The sequence below is a fragment of the Halichoeres trimaculatus genome, unplaced genomic scaffold (assembly GCF_033239565.1).
Source record: "Halichoeres trimaculatus isolate MK-OKI-2021-1 unplaced genomic scaffold, fHalTri1.1 fHalTri1_scaffold_7, whole genome shotgun sequence".
Lineage (NCBI taxonomy): Eukaryota > Metazoa > Chordata > Actinopteri > Labriformes > Labridae > Halichoeres > Halichoeres trimaculatus.
In genome coordinates, this window is record NW_027437185.1 from 15,761,717 (window position 1) to 15,785,339 (window position 23,623).

Genomic DNA, 23,623 nt, shown 5'->3' on the forward strand with positions numbered 1-23,623 from the left:
TGTGTGTAAATGGCCCAAACTGAAAGACATGGATCTATGTCCAGAAAAGCTGATCACAGCCTGTCAGTTTACATTAAGTGTGACAGAGCTGACATCCACTCTGTTACATCACATCCACAGCAGGACCCGGTACATGGCAGCAAAAACTAATCCCAGGGTTGGACTACAGCTGACTCTGACATGTCTGTGAAGACTGACAAAGACGAGACAATTTGATAACAACAGACATCGTCAGCTTCATCTGTAAAAGAGCTCCTGTTTCTTCATTTTACATGCCAAGGTTATCTCATGACAGGAGACAAGAGTGAAATATACAGCCAGCCTATGACAGATATGACGCAGCTTATCCAAAAAAGTGTCTTGATGTTCTCTTAAGTGTAATGAAACCATTCATCATGAGGCATGGGAAGGTGAGGAGGAACAGTGGAATGAGAAGAATGACCCAGCTGTGTGTGTGAGAGTTTTTTTTTATTATTTAACAGAATCATGGAGAGGAAATGGGTTTGGAGGTGCAGAATAAAAGAAAAACACAATGTGAGAAATGGACCTGCAAAGATTTCAGCGATCAAAGCACAGGAATAAAAAATCTGTTGCCAGGCCGGGTGTTGCAGCGTCAGATCTCTCATTGCATGTGTCAAAGAGCTGTGGTCGGCCCTTTTTTCACATGTAAGACCATGGAGTGCACCTTCAACTCATTTCTTGCTGATTGCTCAGCTTCATTTCACTGATTATGGTAAATTTTTCATACAGTATTGGAGGGGGTATGCCCACAAGGAGGGCTTCCTTATGAAAAATTTATCCCGACAGATGTCTAGGTCTGCCTCCCATGCCATGTAACGCACATCTAAGCCAACAGAGAATTGATTAGAAAGCTATCTTTCTCTTACATAGAGTTGCATTTGAAGAATATGACACTGATTGTCACAAAATGGCTCAATTTTAAGTCAAAAGGATCAAAACTATCCAGCTCTCAATAAAACTGAAATGCAATTTTAAACATGGTGGATTAGAGACTCTCCTTAAATTTCCTTAAACTTTATGAAAGAATACATATTTATGATATTTTCAATGAGGTTTTAAAGGTTTCACCATTGAGTGGTCTTTAATACTAAACTCCTCAGCTCCTAAGTTTTTATGCCACAAAAACTTCAAACCTTACAGAGTGTCTAGTCAAGATACCTCATTAGACTTAACAGAAGCCACTGTGATCTCACAAGTCCAAGGATAAAGCTTATTTTAAGGTTTCACAGCCCAAATGTAGGAAGTTTCTTCAGAGAATTTTCAAGATATAAATGTTATGTGTTGCTTCAAATTCTGTATAAAAGTTGTTTTCATCTGTCTGTTTGATTTTAGGATAATATACTTCTTAATAAGGAAAATGTGCACATTTCAGCCATTGACAAAATTCACAAAACATGAACTCCAATAACGACACCTGTATGATGTGAGTTTGCTCTTGTGTGTGTATATGTGTCTCTGTGTGTGGGCGGGCTTGTGTGGGTGTCTTGAGCTGGTAGTTTGATTTAACACATTTTTCACAATAAGTGCCCTTCATGCTGCAGCAGATGCTGTTTCATATCCAAAGATGAGCTGCTTCCAAATCTCCTGTTGAAGAAAAGCAGAAGGACACTTAATACTCTTGACAGATTATTTATTAACTTCAGCAGTTTTGTCCTTCAAACAACATCTTGAACTTCTGATCATGACATAAACCATGGGAATAGTTCCAAAAGCTTTAAGCATGTTGGTTTTAATCATTTTAACAGCAAGGTGTTATGTTAAGTGAATCAAATACCCTCGTAGTGTCGCAAACTCCTGCTTTACCTTCAATGAATCATTCTGTAAATATCACAGAGATCAGCTCCAATATGGGGCAAAAGTGAGCCATATGGCAAGCAGGATTTTCAGGGTAATTCTTCCTTTGTGGTACATTTATTCACTCACAAAAAAGATCTGTGAGGCACAGAGCCAATTATACACTCACCGGCCACTTTATTAGACACACCTGTCCAACTGCTTGTGAACACAAATGTCTAATCAGCCAATCACATGGCAGCAACTCAATGCACTTAGGCATTTAGACATGGTCAAGACGATCCACTGCAGTTCAAACCGAGCATCAGAATGGGGAAGAAAAGTGATTAAAGTGACTTTGAACGTGGCATGGTTGTTGGTGCCAGATGGGCTGGTCTGAGTATTTCAGAAACTACTGATCTACTGGGATTTTCACGCATAACCATCTCTAGGGTTTACAGAGAATGGCCCAAAAAGAGAAAATATCCAGTGAGCGGCAGTTCTGTGGGCCAAAAAGTGTTTTTTTTGTGTTTTTGTTTTTTTTTGCCAGAGGTCAGAGGAGTATGGACAGACTGGTTCAAGCTGATAGAAAGACAACAAAAACTCAAATAACCACTGGTTACAACCGAGGTCTGCAGAAGAGCAACTCTGATTGCACAACACGTCCAACCTTGGGGCAGATGGGCTACAGCAGCAGAAGACCACACTGGGTGACCCTCCTGTCAGCTAAGAACAGGAAACTGAGGCTACAATTCACACAGCAACACCAAAACTGGACAATAGAAGATTGGAAAAACGTTGCCTGGTCTGATGAGTCTGGATTTCTGCTCCACATTCAGATGGTAGGGTCAGAATTTAGCGTTAAAAACATGAAAGCATGGATCCATCCTGCCCTGTATCAAAGGATCAGGCTGCTGCTGGTGGTGTAATGATGTGGGGGATATTTTCTTGGCACACTTTGGGCCCCTTAGTACCAACTGAGCATGGTTCAAAGTCCACAGTCTACCTGAGTATTGTTGCTGACCATGTCCATCCCTTTATGAGCACAGTGTACCCATCTTCTGATGGCTACTTCCAGCAGGATAACGCTCCATGTCATAAAGCTGGAATCATCTCAGACTGGTTTCTTCAACATGACAATGAATTCCCTGTACTCAAATGGCCTCCACAGTCCCCAGATTCGCAATCCAATAGAGCACCTTTGGGGTGTGGTGGAACGGGAGATTCTCATCATGGACGTTTAGCCGACAAATCTGCATGCTATCATGTCAATATGGACCAAACTCTTTGAGGAATGTTTCCAGTACCTTGTTGAATCTATGCCAAGAAGGATTAAGGCAGCTCTGAAGGCAAAAGGGGGTCCTACCCGGTACTAGCAAGGTGTACCTAATAAAGTGGTCATTGAGTGTATATCACACAGAGAAAACTTTCTATGAAAGGCAGTTTTCACACACAATAGCACAAGTGTTGTGTCATTGAACAGCTATGGAGGTAATGGTATAACTAGGCAGTGAGTTAGACTAGGTCCGATCTAAAGACAGAGTGAACCTCTGTTACATACTGGTTTCAGCCTTTAATCCATACTTTGAGAAATCATTCTTAGATTTCACATCTCGAGTGCTGATGACTCTTGACTTAGTATTCACATTAAGGTGAAGTGTGTCATTGCAACCTCTTCCCTCTGATTTAAGCAAAAGAGATCTAACTAACAGGTTCACAAATATTACACATTTTTCTCTCTGGAAGATTTCTGTGCAGACAGTTTGAATCCCCTCTGGGTGTGTTTTTCTTTAAGATGCCTCCTCCTTTCTTACAAATCAAAAGCACAAAGGTTAGCTTGATACAACGGTGGTGACGTGTCCAGGGGCCTTATGTACAATCCCTGTCTGGAGGTGACATTTAGTTGGAGCATATGACATATAAGGATTTACACCACACTGTGTTACAGATCTCATCCGTGTACTTTGCTATGAATCATGATTGGTGTCAATCAATGCCAGCAGGAAGAGCCTTGCATTAATGTGAAGAATCTGTTGAGATTTAAGAGGCCAGTGCTGCAGATCTCCTCTAAGCCTGGTTAATAATTTCAGCATTTCCACTCTAATGTGGTCAGCTTTCCACAGTTGCTAAGTGTCTCAGTTGCTCATAGTTAGCATAAGGTCAGGTTCCCGCTGATTGGAATCGATTTTGCCTTTTCCTCTTTTCCACTTCTGTGTGTTTCTGTTGATTCAAATTAATGCATGTGGTTGAGTGTGAAAGTGAGTAAAGCAGGAGGCTAAACACGCTGTGTGTGTGTGTGTGTTTGTCTACAAACTCATCATCTATTAATTATGCTGCAATGCTATTAACTTGGGTAGTGTTGTTGGGAACAATGCATAATTAAAAATACATGTTGTAATGATTGAGTAAACTGAAGTAATGCACTTACAGGGTTGCATTAAGCCCTGGAACATTAAATTTAATGTGTAATAAGTAAGTTCTCTTATAAATAGACTTACTATCTGGACTTTTGAACTCTGGACTGCATCTACGCTCTGTTATCTGAGTATTTAATTAACATGTCTGCAGGATTTAATCCTATGAATTTAACACTTTGATTTTTTTATTCATGCAAAACTGGACCATATTCAGTATAATTAAAAGGCAGATAAGCCCGAGCCGCTGCAGAAATCCTGGTTGGCTCTCTGATACACTTGCAGTATGTTCTTGCGCTGACCTTCCTACCTTCACCGCGCTGTAATGCAAAGTTGTCACAGGCAGAGTGGTCAGGAATGTTGAGTAGCAGTGGACCAGAGTTCAATTACAGATACAATAGCCAGAGGTATGAGTGGGAGACAGCATTGCCAATGTCAGCGCTTGTTTGTCAGAAGTGTTAGGACAACAAGTTTTCTGCTTAAGGACTGAAATGATGTGATGCTTGGCAGGAAGTTGATAGACTGCACAAGAAGATAGGTAAATTGTCAATCGGCAAAAAAATAAAAATAAGTCATGACAGGATGTATTTTTTAATAATGGAATCCATCATGTTATGCAAGTGTTACATAAATGTGAAAAACTATTACTGGGGTTTCAGTCAGCAGTTGGCAGGTTGGAAATCTGTCTGGAGCCTGGTATAAAAGTGCTATATTCATCCCACTGTAAAATGTGGCCTGTGAAAATGCTGCAGATCTGATCTGTATGTGTTCTAGCAGAGGAAAGTTTCAGGACATCCTTATTTGCAGCTTCTTTTCACCGCATGGTCACCGCACTTTTAAATGGATTATATCTGAATTTCTTTTTTCAGTCTGAAAATAAATTGAACCTCTTCGCTGGATGTTACATTCAACATCAACACTTGCAAGATCCCACCCCTGAGCAGCAATGCATCAGCAGAGGATCACATATTGCTCAAAAAGGAGTCTCATGACTGCTCACAGCCCTGATTCGCAGTTTGTTTTGCACGTTAGCTGCTGTTTGCCCCTCAACACTGACCAACCTGCAGCGTTAAATGCAACTGAGCAAATCTGTCATCAAAAGGTATTTTGATGGCAAGTCGTCCATCATGCTTGGACACGGAGCTATTGTACTGCAATCATGAATGTGTTTACTGTGCCCCATTGACAGTGGTAGTGAGTTAATGCCAATTGTATATCATGTGCTGCTGTACCTGGAGGTCGTAAATGCATAGGCAATGGGCTGTGCTCATTCGATGAAAGGCAGAGGACATCAGCCGGTTTCAGTTGTGCCATTTACAGTGATGTGCTGGGTTATTAGAAATAAATGACTAGCCTTAGGTGTATGAAACCATTTGGACACAAAGACAAAGAGCACAGGTAAAAGCAATCAGCCAAATGGGTAGAGCTTTGTCTCCCCCTTTTTTCTCCCCCAGTCTTGTTTTCTCACAAACAACTCCGGGATTTGATTGTAATGTTCTGGCTCAACAAAGTAAAGATTGGGATTTATTTCTTTTTCCATTATCTGCCCCTTGATAACAGCTAGGTAAATTATTTGGTGATTATGGTGGATGGGGAAGCTGTGAATCAATCAGCTTCCAAATGGAAAGTGGAGCACACAAACACAAATTGAATATGGAGGATTTGTCTCTGGGGAAGGAGGAGAAAGACAGATGCCTGCTTAACAACTTTTGGATGATTCTAATTCCCCGCTAACCGTCCAATTCAGCTGATGGTATAAATAGCAAAGGTTAAAGCCATACTATACCCTGTGAACCAAAATAGCTGGGGAGAATTCTCATTAAAAAAAAGGAAGAGAAAGCTCACCACTTTGCATGGACCCCGGCTATAGTCGTGGTTGAAATTCCCTCACAAAGCTTTCATCACAATGCTCCACTGACTTTGATAAATTTCATTCCACCCAATGATGCCCCGCCATACTCCACCTCCCCACCCACCCACACACACACATAAAAGTGTAGCATGCATGATAAACACTAAACAGAAAAGGGAAGGAGAGAAATTGAGGCATGAATTCAGTGCCTTTAGGAAGGGGAAAAAGAAAAGGCTTTTTCTCCTCACCATCTCACCGGCAGAGAAACACACTTTCCTGTGGCTTTTTAACGCCACCCTTGGGGACCAGTGTTCCCCTTGTGCTGAATCTCTTCTGTCCTATATTACAGCTTTGTCATATCTGCTAAGTATCTAGGAGGACTGCACTGGGGGATGTGATAAGTTTTCACAATTAGCGTTTTCTTGGGTGAAATCCTACCTTTCATCCAATTTTTCCCCACAAACGAGATTCCTGCATGCCATAACTCACACAGCCATCCATGCTTTGCAGCCGAGCCCAGCAGCTTCCTAGGGAGATTAAAGAAGGAAATTCTGAACGCATGGAGGAACAACCACTACTCCTAACACTCATCTCCAGCGTCAAAGGAAAACACATGCACAATGAAACATCGAGGAGGAGGAATTTGTTCACATGCACGCAAAAGAAAAACACAAATATTGAGCTCTCTGATGCAGTCATCTCTGATGTTGCTAACTGCAGATTTTTGAGACAAAATAAAATACTAAACTTGCAATTTTAGTACATTTCTGATCCATCAACTCTGCTGTTGTGAAGCTACTTCTCCCCATCAGCTTTCACAGTGGAGACAGAGGCCTGCTAAATTAAATCGAGCCAGTTGAGAATAAAGCTATTTTTACCAGCATCATGAGACTGAGAGTCAATCCGAGCTGGAGCTGCCTATAAAAAGGAGAGGCAATCTTGGTTCTGAATGGGTCTGAACGCTCAATCAGCAATACACTGCACTCCAAAGGAAATAAGGAAACCACTTCAATCCTGACATTGATTTCTTTCTCGCCCCTCTTAAACATTGTCTACATGATCACAGACGCTCACATAGCACCACATGGTGCACAGGAAAATGATTGTCTGGGGCATTTTGCTCTGATGAAACACACCGTGCTGTCCATGCACAGACATTTTTGTAACAAATTGCAGATTCTGAAGGATCTCTCAAACCACAATAAGGTTATCAAACCTCTAATGAGCAGGCACAGTTAAGAGCTGCATCTGCACACCAATGTAATAATGCATCAAACCACAAGAGGGGGAGGCACCACCTATTTTATTCCCAGAACATCAGAGCAGATTTAGATGACAGACTTTATGTAAAATGCACAACAAGAACTGCTGGCATGCTTTGTCATGCTTTTGCGACAGAGGAAATTGGCAGCATGGATGAAGGGACACACTGGACTGAATTACACGCGGGACTACCTGAGAACAGAGACACAAATCAATGCAGGCCTGAACCAGTCTGTTTGATAACAGCTATAAACCCCAGAGGCTGCCAGTGATATGCTCCACCGGCTGCAATCTATTCTATAAATATGCTCAAATTTTACATGCATGTCAAGTATCTGCCCAAATCTCTATTATGCAGCAGTAATTTAGATTTGTATCATAAACTAGGAAATAAAAGTGTGAGGGTGATGTGCAGTGTTATCACTTGACCAGTAGGTGGAAATACTTGCATATTAAGTGGCTGAGTCAGTGCCAGACAGCTTTTACTGCAGTGCCAGGGACAAGAAGGCCAAACAGATACTTAAGATTACAGCTCATGTTAACTATTATCAAAATCACAGTTAATTCACAAGATAAAGTAAAAGATACAGTAAAAGATGTAGTAAAAGATGCACCGTTCCTTAACACACATTAAGCTTTTTGACGCTGTGAATGGAGGACTGGATTCTGCTGCACTTAGGTTTTATTTTTTCATTGTTTTGTAAAATGTTTGTTCTGTGACAAAAAACAATGCAAGAGATTTTATCCGGATCACATGTTTTCTTTTCATTTTCTTACAAGTTTCCATGATCTTTGAATTCTTTCATCCGTTTCGACAAAAACAGTGAGCCTGCCCTTGGTTTAAAAAAAAAACAAAAACAAAAAAAACAAACTCAGGGTCCAAATACACAGATCTGGACCCACACCTATCCTCCTACCATTATTCAAAGTGCAGTTATTTGAATTATGTGTAGGCCTACCTCTGTGTTGTGGCTTATTTGTTTTGCAGGATGTATTTTTGAATGTTAAAATCAGTGGAATGGGGAAGTACAGATGCATATTTCATGAAATAACACAAAAGATGGCAGTGAGAATAGAAACTATGGTTCTGAGGGACAGGCTCATAGAATAAACTTGTTAACTTGACCTCTGATTCACCGTCTGTCCGCAAAAATACAAAGTAATTCCCATAGATATCTTGGAGCAGGGGCGATCATTTCAAGGAACTCATATCTTTATTTACGTTTTTAACCAATGTTTTCCCCTGAATTTAACTTCATTTCATCTCCCCATTGGTAAACTTTGCTTTTCATTTTGTCTTCGTGGTGTTCACTCATTTATTTCCTCAGGATGAGGAGCGAGTGGTGCTCTGGTTATTGCAGCTCTAGCAGAGGATGAAGGGCCCGCCTGGGAACAGCAGCCTTGTATGCACGTGTGGGTTTGTTGGCCATAGATTACCTGAAGGTGTGAGTCTGAGCGTGTTTGGCTGTTTGTCTCTGTGTGTCAGCTCAGTGATTGACCGGTGACTAGTCCAGTTTGTACCTCGCCTCTTGCTCGTTGACAGCTGGGATTGGCTCGGGCTCTTAACGTCCCCAGCGGGCCATGTGGTATAAGAAATGTATGGATTGATGGAGGGATGTTACCATATAATCCAGTCACAAGTTGCTACTAAACCCACTCACACACAAGCTTCTGTGCTTTCTATGAAACATCTTCCTCGTTTTCTTTTGCATAAATCAGTAGAAAATTAACATATTTTTGGAATAAACAGAAAAATCTATACACCGGATCTTCAAAGATGAAAATCAGAGGAAACAACAGTAGGAATACCTGAGTGTCAGCCCTGAACAGTCTACCTTCACTCAGAATGATAAAATCAGATGTGCTCTTGATCCTCGGTTCCTCGCTGTAATAATTAAAACTTGTAGACTTAATTCCACACAAGAACTCCTTCACTTCTCTGTGCAGATTTCTCCTCAAATGACTAAAACTCAGCCTGAGTCACATACTGAGTTGAATGAATGAATATCTAACAGAAGATTGTCATTTGTCAGATATAAACCCTTCCCTGCGGGCGTAAAAAAATCTATTATTGATCTCTGCTGCTCCTTAGGCTGAGTGTTTGATTGTGTCTCCGTGGTGGAATCGTTGAGTCCACAGAGCTTTATAACAGCTGCAGGTCAATCTCGCCTGTGACCATTTACACTCAGGCGTACATATCTCTGAAGAGTCATGTTATCCAGGATCACAAGTTATGTGGCATGCTCATTTTTTATCTTAATAGCTTACAGGTAATTTGGGCAGATTTACAAGATTTAATCCTTTGTTCATAAAAACCAAACATGGAGTCGTGTTGCACAGCAAATCAGATAAACCCACTTGACCAGCAGCTCCGTCTGCATCAGCATCTATTCAAATTATTCATTAAATTTTATGACTGGCGGGGAAAAATTTTTGCACAGCCCCTGGTTGATTGGAACGACTGTGTTGGAGCCTGAGTATTACTCGTAAATTTAGCAATAAAGTATAGATCAACAAATGGGCTGGATGTTGAGGTGGGGTGGGCAGGTGGGTGGAGGATACGCCATGAAGTTATTTGCAGACCTGCAGGCATGCATGCTGCATACTGATAATGCTGAGCGCCCTCAGACACTGTGTGAATCCTCAGATGCTGCACAGGGGTGAGAGCTCTGGCTGGGCCGGTGGTGAGCACTAATTCATAAAGCCCAGCAGGCTCGGCAGTCGGCACGATCAATACTGAATACAGGTTCTCTTTTTTTAACACTTTCAAGGTGAGAGTGAGCTGTTTTGTTTATTTTTGGAGAGTAGACTGATGGGCACTTACACACTTTACAAAACCACCAGAAGACCTGCTGCAGATAAACTGCGAGGAGACATTTTAGACGTTGGAGGAAAAACACTTTGGAGAAAACATTCATGCCAACCCTGCAGCTTGGAAAACAGAACAGTTATGCCTTTAAAACCTTAAAATGACATTAAAATTACAGCTCAAAACACAGGCTAGAACAAATCTGTATTTTGCACTCAACATGTGAGAAAAGAACACACAGGCATGGCAGGGAGGCTAATTCATCTTTGCGCTCAGATTGTGTTGACAAGCAAAACAATCGCAGCAAAGACCAGAAAAAACTTTTGCAAACAAGTTAATGGATATAGTTTTGGAGAGTTGAAAAGGCTACCAGTCACAGTTTGCTGCATCAGTGTGGAGTCAACAGACAGACAATCATAAAAGCTCAGACAGGAGGCTTCACAATAAATAGATGAAAGAGGGTTGTTCAGAAGAATAGACATCTGATGTCTCCATCAGGAGCGGCTGCGACACAGCTGTTATTACACAGAGAGTAAAAAAAGTCAAGAGAGACTTCAATGCATATTTCTATTTATCAAAGCAGCTATTTCCCTCAATGCTGACCCATTAGTACTACAGTTATTTAAGTTTGCTTTATGCATCTTTGTGAAAAGACAGTAGCTCAACAACACTGACTGTATGGATATCTAATCCCCTGTAACAACCATAGACTGTACATTTACCATTGTACAGTTATGAAGCCAAAATTCCCCCGTCACAGACGCTGCCATTGAAGCAGCTGTGCAGCCAGAGTCTGTGCAGAAGAGACTGTGAGGGATGCTGGGAGAATCTGAGTGGAGCCAGGAGACAAAAAACAATTATTTTTCATCTTTTGAGAATTTAATCACTTCTTGATTCTACCTCCAGACATAATTTATAATCCCCGAAAAAAATACACAAGAACTGCAGCTGTCAATCATCATTAAACGTGACGTAAAACCTCATTTTTAACTTTGTATAACTAATGAAAACAAAACTTTTCAGAAAAAAGAGGACTTGAATATAGCCGCCAAAATAATATTTTTTATATTTTTTAAAGCCACCTCAACAATCGGTTGGTAGAAACATTTCTATGAGGTGTATTAATTTTTTTAAAGTTTGACCACAGCCCATCTGGAATGGCTGGAGAGCCAGATTTTTTTTTTTTTTTTACCTAAACTGCAGCCAGCCACCAGGGGGAGCAGTTTTCCTGGTGACCTCACTTTGAGCTGAGCAAGATGACCTCCATTTTTTTTTTTTTTTTTTTTTTCTTTTTTACAGTTTATGGTTACAACCCACTCACCAGCATTTTACTATACATTAAGGTCAATGATATATCAGTATGGAGGATTTGTTTTGTTTTGTATTTTGTTGTCTTTTGTTGTTGTTTTTGTTTTTCTTTGTTTCTCTTTTCATGTATCAGTCAACTCTGATTCCCAGCAAAAATGGTCAAAGATTCAACATTAGTAGACTTTGCTGTGCAGAAAGCAACCTGGCTGCCAGATAGATAGTAATCCATTCATTTTCTGTTGAGGGTGGCAGGGCTAGAAAAATATAATATTATTATTATTATTATTATTATTATTATTATTATTATTATTATTATTATTATTATTAATAATAATAATAATAATAATAATAATAATAATAATAATAAAAAACTTTAATTATATGGCACTTAAAAAAAAAAGTTATACAATGGTAATGTGATAATGAACTAAGTTGGAGAACAGACCAATTATAGTAACATCAGCTCAACATACACGTGTGTCTTTTTAAACAGCCGTCATTTGGAAAATTAGCTACCCTGGTTTAAGCTTCCATGCGAAACAAGTTTTTTTTGTTTGTTTATTTATTATCTGACTCTTTCTATTTAATCTTGTCAAAAGAACAACTCAGCCTTTACTCAAACCCATTTCTTTATCCATTTATCTTGGTGAAACATGTTTCTATGGATTTCTTTCATGTTAATTAGGATTCATTTCTTGCATGTTTAGGCAACAAACAAGCACAGCCTGGCCACTGCATAGACAGACATAGATATAAGTTTAATGTGCACAACCTCATATCCTGTATTTCCTTCTGAGTGATCATGCACACAGGTCTGGCTCCTATATTACATCTTGAGCACCAGGCAGAAGACCCTGCAGTCCTGCTTATCTTCACATTTGGTATTCTTCATGGTCTCTCAGTTTATGCAGTGGAAATCTGAGTAAAAGGTTTTTTTTTTATAAAGAAAAAACAGCGGTACGGAGTCAGATCATGCTAATTTGCAAAGGCTTAACTAGTCTCTTGTTTTCCATCCTGTTCTCTATCCTATAGCTGTTATTGAACCTCAAGATTTTTTTTCAGGTCATAATCAACCTAGTGTACTCTGAAACTAACATATCCGCCGAGGTTCATCCATGTGGAATCCCAATCACACCAAAACTGAACACTGGTCACCACAACTGAGCACAGCAGGTAAGTGCGATGCAGGACAGCCACCCTGAACACACAGCTTTGGGTCCAGGTCTGTGTTTCAAAGAAACTACATCTAAATACCACCGGGTTGGATCATCTTGAACTGCACAGCTATTCCTCAATGGTGTAAATGATGTTCATTACCTCAGTGTCTACAATTTGCAACATTGGCTTTCTTCATTATAATCAAGTGGAATAAAGTGTCAGGACTGTCACTAGAGCTCACATTAACTCAGCAGGGGGGTTGGGCCAAAGCAGGAAAAATTAGCTCTAAATATCACTGCATATTATTCTGTCAGTAATACAGTTATTTCTTTACTCCTGTGTAATTGCATCAAACCTCTCATCCTGTAAGGATCAGTTTGTTTCTTTAGTTATTGTGTAGTTGATGTTCTTGTTTTTTGTACAGTATCATTGGAAATACCTGGCACCAGTTTCCCTTTAGATAAACTTGGCATAGTATGTGGTCATCCAAAAGCTGACAGCCAAGTACCCTCTGCACTTACTTTTTCTCCAGAAAACCATTATCATGTTTATTGTCAGGGTGCTTGCTCTGTTTTATATGTGTCTGTCTTTGCTTCTGCTGCTCTCCCTGCATTGGCTTTGTCTGCACGTGGTTTTGATTGGAGGTGTGCTCAGCCTGCCTCAGGCTTTTGCATTTCACATATGCTTGTGGAAGGGCAGGGAGCTCTAAGAACAGAGCCATTTGGAAAGAGCAGTCCTGAATAAGTTAAAATTCTAGTATACTGTACCTCTAGTGTGGCAATCCCTGGTGAAGTTTTTCTAACAAGAAACAAAGCAAAATATAACTTAATACTTTTACTCATATTGGTGTGATTGAGAAGCTTCTTATAACACAAGTAGTTTTTGAAACATACACTGTGGGAATTATTGTACTTCACTTCATTTTGCATCAATGCCAGCGATGTGAAAAAAGTAGGGCTGGGCAACGATTAAAACTTTTAATTGTAATTAATCACATGATTTCCCTGATTAATCATAATTAATCGCATTGTGAAAGTGCCATAACATCTGTCATGCAAACACTAAATCAGTACTTGTTATACAGTAATAGTTAAATCACATATTTAGTGCAAATCAAATTTACAAAATGTAAATACAAAATTAAAGCTTATTGCCACTGTCAGGGCATTAAAGTGATACTCCGGGATGGAACAAGTTGGGTCCTATCACAAGGTTCAGGGCAGAAATTACCCCTACAGCAGTGTTTTTGTGCAGCAGAAGCCCAGGGCGCACGCACCAAACACCCCCTCCCTGCTCGTCAGCCGGTTTCCTCTGCACTCAGACGGGGCCATATTTTACTTGACCAAAAACAGAAATAAACGGACTCCCACCGAAAAACTCTGATATCAGTCTGCATTCACGCTTTATTTAGAGAATTTTCAGCGTGTTACTTTCTCACAAAAACACCGCTAAATAAGGCTCTAGTTCTCATCGTGTCTCCTCGTCCTGGCAGACTACCTGCGTTTGTTTACACCTGGCACGCCGTGCGCACGGACTGATACACCAAGCGGCGGCGCCTTTAAGTTCCGTGGCGTTGCCCCTCTTCTCCATGCTTGTTTTGGTTACTCATCGCGTTTTTCCGGCAATTTCACTTCCGGTTCCACCGCGGTCAACAACAAACATTTACAAAATAAAAGCATGTGAGCAACATGCACTAATGTGCGATAAAATATTCAACGGCGTTAATAGATTGACGGGTTAACGCGAAAATAACGCATTAACTTGCCCAGCACTAGAAAAAAGCTTTGCTCTCGCATGACCACCAGCTGAATGGCCAGTGTCTACACTTGCTTTTTTCCCCTCCCTTCTCTTTGTGAATGCATTGTTTTTTCATGTTTTTCTACTGATTTTGTTGCCAAATGTCTGTGATCCCTGCCACACCCTAATTTCCCAACTGGGACAAATTAGCTCAACTAACTAACTTGACTGTCAGCTGAACTAACAGGGAACAGTGGTGAGGAAAATTAATTTTCATGCTGAAAGAAAGACTTTAGAAACTCAAGAGACATATTTACAGATTTGTCATTCCTGGGTCATCAGCACATCAGAGGAACTGACCCCTCTGTCCACTGGGTTGTCAAGGACAGTTACAGTGACCCCTGCACAAAGCAACTCCAGAAGGGCGGTCTTTGAAGTGCAATCTGAAAAAGGGCTTAATGAAATTATTCAATAACTTCAAAAAGTGCCTCAGACATGAATGGTTCATAGTTAACACAATCTGAGTGTTATTTATTTCTCTTCCCAGAGGCTTAAAGTAAATACTAAGGACTTAAAATACGTTTTGCTTTTAGTTGAGTAAATCCACGTGGTAGTTATTTCTACCAAAGCAGAATTGAATCAAACAAACAACCAGAATAGAACACAAGTCCAAAAAATAGTTACCAAAACAAAGAAGAAGAATACAATTATTACAAGATCTCAGCAAGCAGACAGAGAGTCTCTCTTTTTCTTCTTTGAGCTTTGATTTCTTGTTCAACAAGTAATTTCACCGTGGGAAACCATTATTGAGAAAAGCTGCCTGAGTGAGTTTGCACTGAAAGTTCAAAGGTTAATTTTATGAACGCATGGGTGCCCCCACTCTTCAAACTTCATCCATTATCTGTACTTTTGTCTCTTTCAGATACGCAGAGTAGATAATGGATGGGGAGGGTGAATATGGCACATCCCAGTTATCAAAGGGTGAGATGAGGGGTCCAGCCTGGACAGGCTGCCAACCAATAGACAATTCACACTCACAGTCACATTTAGGGGCAATCAGGTGTCACCTACTATTCTAATGAGCATGTCTCTGCAATGTGGCTATGGAGGAAGGTGAGGTGAGCCAGCAGCCAACAGTCAAACAGAGAGGTTACTGTATGGCTATGGGTTTTTAACCAGGATCATTCACATTGTGATCTCTCTGGGCCATGCAGCCTCTTTGTTGACTTTGAGAAAAAATATTTTATCAATAGTTACATTTTAGTTTTTATGTGCCACTACTTTAATGAAGTTGAGCACTTCTGTTTTTGTTTTTTGTTTTTTGTTGTTTTTTTTTTTCAAAATGGGACATGTTATAAAACTTAGTGGCAAGAGACAGGGTGTCATCAGCCAAACTAGAGATACTTACAAGGTATGAAGTTTTTCTTGTTGTCACACTCTCATTGTCAGTCTGTATTATTCAGGAGGATCAGTGCAAACAATTTATACTTTTACTTTTCTCACTGACTAAGACCGGGGTTGGCTCCAGCTTTGCATCAGCTTAGAGGTTACCAATCATCCATACCACAGCCTTTTTTCTAATTGACACTAACATTGATGGAGGCATTCTGTGCATTATCTACAATGATGCAGATTTATTTTAAGCCACACAGAGCAGCTTTTGACAAGTTTCTCTCTGTCTCTGCTTGCAGGGTTGTTACATGAAGAGCTGACACTGACAGGAAGATATTACATGTTCTTTGGTTTTGTGCTTCCACGCAGAAGTGCAATATTTCACTGTTTAAGAAAAACACAAAAGTCCTCAGAGAAGATACTTTGAAAATAAAGTTAGAAAAAATATTTTTAGGGCTGTCAAAATTGACACGTTAACACCGCGTTAATTCAATTTTGTTTAAAACTCCTCTAACTTATTTGACACGCGATTAACGCGCACGTATCTGACCCGTCCCGTAAGTCGAGAAATCAGGAATCAGTACAGCACTAACAGAACACTGAGGATGACAAGCAGAAATGAGTAAAGGTGGTGTTTTGAAAGGGAAATTTACCTCCAAAGCTCTGCCAGATGGCACATTGGCATTTCCCCACTGGAAAGTACAGCCAGTGGTCATACTACTCCAATATGAACCAGACTTTAGCGGGTATCACCATAGACTGTAAAAAAAAATGGACATCCGCTTGCTCGGCTCGGAATGAGGTCTCCACAAAAAACTGCTCCCCCTGGTGGCTGGCTGCAGTATATGTCTAAAAATCCATTTCTCCAGCCATTCCAGATGGGCTGTGGTCAAACTTTAAAAGAATACTACACCTCGTAGAAATGTTTCTCGGATCCAGTTGTTGTGGTGATTTGAAGATATCATTAGGCTGTGTTGTATTCAAGTCCTCTTTTTTTCTGAAGAGTTTCGTTTTCATTAGTTACATGAGGTTAAAAAATAGGTTTTACATAACGTTTAATGATGATTGACAGCTGACGTTCTTGTGTATTTTTTTGGGGATTGTAAAATATGTCCGGAGGAAGAGTCAAGAAGTGATTAGACTCTCGAAAGAAAAAAAACAGCTATTTTAGTTCCACAAACAGCCAAGACGCTGTTTGTTTAAGTTGCAGAGGATTGTTGCTGTTGGAGTAGTTCAAATTATTAGATATGGTTATGAAACAAGTAAAACAAATACAGGCTTCAATAAATAGCTGCATGAGATTGTTTGAAGTAATAATTTGTGTATCAAAAACAAAAGCAAAAAAAAAGAAGCCAAGATTAATTTAGGTATGTCCTCTAAAAATGTACAACCTGTCTAATTAGTTTTAACTGTAGAAAAATTAGTTTAAGATGTAGGTATTTACAAACTTGTGCAATCAATGTGGCATTTATTTGATTCATTAAATATTATTTATTTCAATTTAGTGATAAGATTAAAAGGGCATTCATAGGTTGTTTTTTTAGATTTACCACATCAAATGTATTTACACAAAGTATCATGGGTTGGTATTGGTGATGCCCGCCTGATTTTTACTCAGTATCAGATCGGGAAGGAAATTGGTGGTATCGAACATCATTACCTCTAAAACCCTGCTATTGTTCAAAATGATTGTTGAGAGGTGCGCTCACAGCAATCATACCTCATGGACCATGGCTGTCTACATGCTTGTGCTTGTGCATGAAGTGAGGTGTGTTGAAGCCCACCTCTGCAAAGCGTGACAAAGCAGGCACACTTGCACTCACACACTTGCCAAACAAGCTGGGCTTTAGGGTTAACTCGTGCCAGTGTGACTATGTCCTTAAATACCACTTGCTGGCCACTGGCCAAGCAAACAGGGGCTGCAGAGAGACACACTGTGAGATGATTTTCTTAAGTGTGAAGTGTCCCGGGAATTATCTTTTTTTTTCCCCACCAAAAGTACTTGTTGGACAATGCGTCTGTTGTTGTGATGCATGAGCTCTAACAGTTTGTGTTGAACTGCCTAAAAAAAAAGTCTGTTAAGTGTAAAAACTTGAAAACTTTCCCCTTTAGGTACACTTGAAAAAACAAAAAAAATGTGCAATCCACTTGAGATTAATCGCCAGTTAACTGAGAACAATCATACATTTAATTGCGATCAAATATTCTAATCGATTAACAGCTCTAATTATTATTTTAAAGTTAGCAACAACCAAAGAGGTTTAGTCAGATATTTATTTAGGAGCTATAGGCTCACTTGCTCAGATTTAAACTGTGTATTATTCAGATCAATTTCTGTCAAGTCAGGTCAAGCCAAATTTGTGTTTTAGAAAACAGCATAAGCTGACCAAAGCTTTGCAAAAAAAGACAAAATGTCAAAATGGAACGGTTAAAAAGAAAAACATGAGGCAGGAACAAAGAAAACAACGTTTAAAAATGAAAAAAAGCTGCTTTTTAGAAACAACAGGACTCAAATAATTTAAAAAGTGAGTTAGAAGGCGAGCCTTGAAAGAGTCAACAGATGGGGACGGACCTGATTGAGGTTGGGAGGCTGTTCCACAGCCGAGGGGCCTGTGGGCAAAAACTGTCAGTGTATAATTCGATCTGGGGACTGCTAGGAGACCCATGTTAGGGGATCTCAGAGGCCTGGAGGTTGTATAACAGCTCAGGAGGTCAGTTATATACAAGAGAGCCAGGCAATTCAGGGCTTGGAAAACAAATAGCAGAACCTTAAAATCAATTCTTAAGCGAAGTGGAAGGAAGCTGGGACTGATGTGATCGCTCTTCCTGGAACCAGTGAGCAGCTTGGCTGCAGCGTTTTGGACCAGCTTCAGACAGGACAAGGGTGTGTGACTGATCCCAGAATACAGCGAGTTATCTATGAAATCATTCTGAGCTGAAAGAAGCTGTTTATCACAAATGTTTTCACCAGTGAGGCAAAGTATCTTTTTCTTATAAGACAAATGAGAGGACGAGATTTCCTGTAATACGAGTAAGTTAAATATATATTATTCTTCAAACTAAAATGTTAAAGCCTATTTAAAGAGTTTGATATTGAAAAACATGCAACAAAACAAGAGTCACAGCAAAACAAAAGAGGGGAATGCAGATAACCTTAAAGTTTATTTTTTCTCTCGTCATAGTGTGTTCAACAAAATACCCTCATCCCCCAAGCCTTACTTTTAAAGTCCTTGTGTCAGTAAGAAGCCAGATCATGTCAAAGCAGTACACTCTGGCCTTTTTTATAGTCATGGTACCAGTTTGTCATAAAAACTCACAAGGCTAACCACCATATTCCATAAAATGTCCTCAATTAACACTACTGTTAAATTTATTATGTCACAAGGGATTACGTTGTCTGATTAAAAATGTGAAACATGTTCACATTTTTCCAGAAATGAATTTTTGGATGGTTGCTAAGGCACTGATTTGGGCAAATGTAATCGATTCTTGTTTCAAGCCAAATCTATGATTAGATAAACATCACAGAAAAACTTTGCTTTCATCTTCTCCGAACAAAATATCCCTTATCAAACAAAGTCCACATCATTCAACTGTCAAATCTGTGTACTTGGAAGCAGAGCACACTACACTGTGTACTCAGCCCTGAATCAATATGCCACACACATGAAAGCATAACAGGGACTAAAAAACACGAATTCAGGACCTCTAAAGCTAAAAACAGACTAGGGAAGAGGAAGCACGGCAAATCTTGCTGTCTCGTGTCAAAACATGCCAGTATGAGGGAAAATGAATGACATACACACCGTAAATTCATTTCAATACATGCACACTACTTACCACGCGCATGAAATCCACACATATCAATACTTAATTGTGCTAAGGGCTAATAAAAGTAACAGTACAGTATACAAATATGTGGGAAATTTAATTCATGGACTCAAGGCAAGATTATTCTTCAATCTTGCATGCTAATGAAGAGCTCCGACCTGAAATGGATGCAACATAACCCATCTTTAAGTCAAGAATTCATCTGGAGCCTGGAGGAGGAAAAACAGCTGTTTTGATCTTTAGTTCACAGAATGATTCACTTGTATAGGGAGACATTGTAACATCTGAGGCGATGTGTGGTTACTTTCATAAAGGACTCAAGTCATTCATTGTTTGAATTAGTCCTGCTCAATCCCCCTTCGGGTAGGTGCAGAGAGAGATCATATGATCATCCAAAGATCCACAAGACCTGTGTCATCCAGCAGCGGCCGGCCAAGAACAAAACAAGCATGTGGGGACAAACGCTACGGCCAGGCTCAATTCAGGGGAGTGCCTGTCAGAGCGCGTGCTGTTTTTGATTGAAATAAACATAAATCTAACTTGAACTGAGTTTCCAATCTGATAATAAACATGATTGGATTAAAAGTTTTTCTGACCTATTGCCAGTTTACATTATACTGGGAGGACTGTAATGCCAGGAGAACGTCGTAATCTGATCAGCCACTGAATCTCATGAAATTATAAATTAGAGAGACAACTTGCATGAGAAGGTAGATACAAAGGATTCAATATCTGTGTTATGAAAGAAGAAAAAACCTAAATACCGTGGTGGTGTTCTGGATTTTTGGACAGAGTACAGGAATTACATTTTGTTCTTTTTTTTTTCTTTGTTTTGTTTTCCTGTGACGCTATCACAATTTCTAACCCAAGAGGACACCAGACAAAAGATGTCCTCTCAGCAAGCAGCATTCCACGGTCAATAAACTGGATGTACTGTACATGTGAGGAGTTACAGGAGTTTTTATGATCAAATAAAAGAAGAGAAGTGAAATAAGGTTCGTACTGAAATACATAGCCGGAGGAGGGATGAGGAAAAAGCTGCAAACCAGAAGAAATCCTTTCTTTGACAGAAAAACACTGCAGGACAAAGTCACCACATCAAACTTCACACAGGGGCTTGGCTTGTTGCGTTCATCCTCAGCCCTCACACTGTTCACACTTTCTTTTCTGGCATTCAATTTAAACTTGACTCTGACTATCCAGTGCAGTTAGCTTTAACATTTCCAAAAGCTCAGAGCATTTACTGAGATGCTAATCTAATCACAACATAGCATCATGTGACACTTCAGACATTTAGTATGAAGTGAGAACCAGGCAGAGCAGGCTCTTGTTTGATTTTTGTTGCTTTATGTTTTCTCTCTGAATTCTTTAACAACAAAAGATGATTTTATCGTGACTCATCTAAACATGCAGCAAACTCAAATATAATCCCTTTAATTGACTGTAACAATGCTCCAATAACATGTCTAGACTTGTCGAAGAAATACTTATTACTTAGATATTTTAATGAGGTCCCATCCTATACTGCACGCAGACACTGTGACAACAGTGACATCTCAGTTCCCATTTTCATAATTTAATCACGGCCCTCAGGCAGACCAGCATCTTTTCAATTAAAGATGGTCTTAGAGAAGTTGGTTAAGCGCTCTTCTATGACCCTATTTGCAGGCAGAACATGGCACTCTCTCTTCTTTTTTTAACACCCATGGTTGAAGAGTGAATTCATGAATGTAAAGCACTGGATGTTCTCTAAACAGGGCTTTCTGATGTTAAAGTATTGATTTGCTGTTGTGAGCCACCCAGCAGTTTTCATGTCTGTCAGTTAAAAATAACCAATCAGTGTTACTCAGTTGGTTAATGGTCCTTCTGTTTACATGATGTCTCGTCTTGAGTTTTTTTAAATTTGAGATTGAATCCTACCTTAACCACACATTTCACACTGTACCTGTTTTGCTCTCCCCCTTTAGTTCCAACGGTGTGATGACCTGCTTGCCATAATATTTTTCACCTCAGTATGTGAGTAGTTAAATCATGCATCACATACTCGTCTGAATACCTTCAGACTGGAATGGATAAATGCCAATTTGGGAAAGGATGCAATCATCCAGCCCCCAGGTAAAGAGTGGCTAAACTGAAGTAGCATTTGACAAAGTTTGCAAATATGAACAAGGCTAGCAAGGAGGTAAATGTTAACATCCTAACATATTTTACTTATACAATATTTTACTTGACCAAAAACACAAATAAACGGACTCCCACCGAAAAACTCTGATATCAGTCTGCATTCACGCTTTATTTAGAGAATTTTCAGCGCCTTACTTTCACACAAAAACACCGCTAAATAAGGCTCTAGTTCTCATCGTGTCTCTTCATCCTGGCAGACTACCTGCGTTTGTTTATATCTGGCACGCCGTGCGCGCGGACTGATACACTAAGAGGCGGGCGCCTTAAAGTTCCATGGCGTTGCTCCTCCCCTCCATGCTTGTTTTGGTTACTCATCGTGTTTTTGTGTGCAATTTCACTTCCGGTCAGCAACAGACATTTACAAAATAAAAGCATGTGAGCAACATGCACTAATGTGCGATAAAATATTCAATGGCGTTAATAGATTGACGGGTTAATGTGAAAATAACTCGTTAACTTGCCCAGTACATACACACACACACACACACATATATATATATACATATATATATAAGTGTGTGTGTGTGTGTGTGTGTGTGTGTGTGTGTAGACTATTGGTAGCGTGCTTTACAATTTACACTTAATAAAGAAAAAAAAGGATTAAGTGGAAAAAAAAAACACAAGCATACTGAAGGGTGACTTTTCTGAGTCTTAAAAGCACATGTGGATTCAGTGATTCAATCCTCGGCCACTTTTCAAGATTGGATCATTTTGTTCTCTGTGAGTTTATTGTGAGTTTCTATTCCAGTACATTTATCCAGAGGTCTTAGAATCCACTGACGTAATTCTGATGATTTAATTGCCTTCAAGGCCTTTCTTTGTGCTTCTGGTGTGGCAAACAGGCAGCCTCATGTTTCAACCCAAGACTCTGTAACATTTGTTGTCCTCATATTGCAGTCCAAGTGGCAAGATGAAAGAGAATTTAGTTTAAGTTTGGAGGTGACGTATCAAAGCAGATCATCAGCTGAACTTGCAGATATTTACTCATACTCTTTGGTTAGCCAGTAAACTGTTATTGGGTTTTATCAGGTGAGGGTTACCAGGGTTCTGGGTTTTCCATACAGCCTGTTTTGCTCTGTATGTGGACTGTTTTCCCACTAACAAGTTTGCACTGACCACAAATAGTAACTGCTTGAATCTAAAATCTAAATTTCATGCCTATATTCTGTAGTTTTGGACAGACCCTAGCTGTGGAGGTCAGACAATAAAAACACTCAAAGGAGCCATATTGTTAAAAGCAGTAACGCTGGATGGATAATGATCCTTCCACAAATCTGTGCAAACTCTTCTATGATCCAGTCAAACACACTATCTCAAGCCTTCATCAGGACTGAGAGGAGAAAAATACAGAGGAGTGGGATGTTCAGTCAGTAAGTGACACAGTCAGAGACGAGCATTTTGACCCTCCGTGGAGAGATGGTGTATTCTCCACACAGAACATCTTTTCTTACATTTGTTGACATTTCTGCTTCATTGAATCAACACTGGATTACTCACTCTGCAAAGCTTGGAGAGGATTTATTTTGGCCTGGAGTGTGTTTATTTGTACAAATGTAAAGGGTAGATGGACAGGTTGGGAACTTCTGTTGCTGCTGGGAAAATTGTTACAGCATGTCACATAGATACGGAGGTTAAGTGATGGAAATGATATGCACTATGTATCACCAGAATACCTTAAAATTTGTTAATCTGAGTCCATACTTCTCTCACCTCTTTCCACACCGATCATTTGATGAAGAAGGATGAGCAGGAGGTGTCCTGGTTCTGAGGTGAATTTAAATTTATTAAGAATAAGTCAAGAATGTGCAGTTACAGAGTCTCTGGGTTCAGTTACGCTTCCCTGACCATAAACATGTGCTGGGTCAGTTCACAAAGCCTTAC

At 39.8% G+C, this 23,623-nt stretch overlaps 1 long non-coding RNA gene across 1 annotated transcript in view; it reads right to left on the reverse strand.

Moving 5' to 3' along the window:
* Positions 1 to 455: 455 nt before the first annotated feature.
* Positions 456 to 23,623, reverse strand: part of LOC141793728 (uncharacterized) — an 82,405-nt gene continuing 59,237 nt past the window's right edge. The window contains exons 2-3 of the long non-coding RNA XR_012598428.1: positions 6,499 to 6,587; positions 456 to 1,605 (exon numbers count right to left, since the gene is read on the reverse strand). This is a non-coding gene — a long non-coding RNA (uncharacterized LOC141793728). The remainder of the gene's footprint in view (positions 1,606 to 6,498; positions 6,588 to 23,623) is intronic.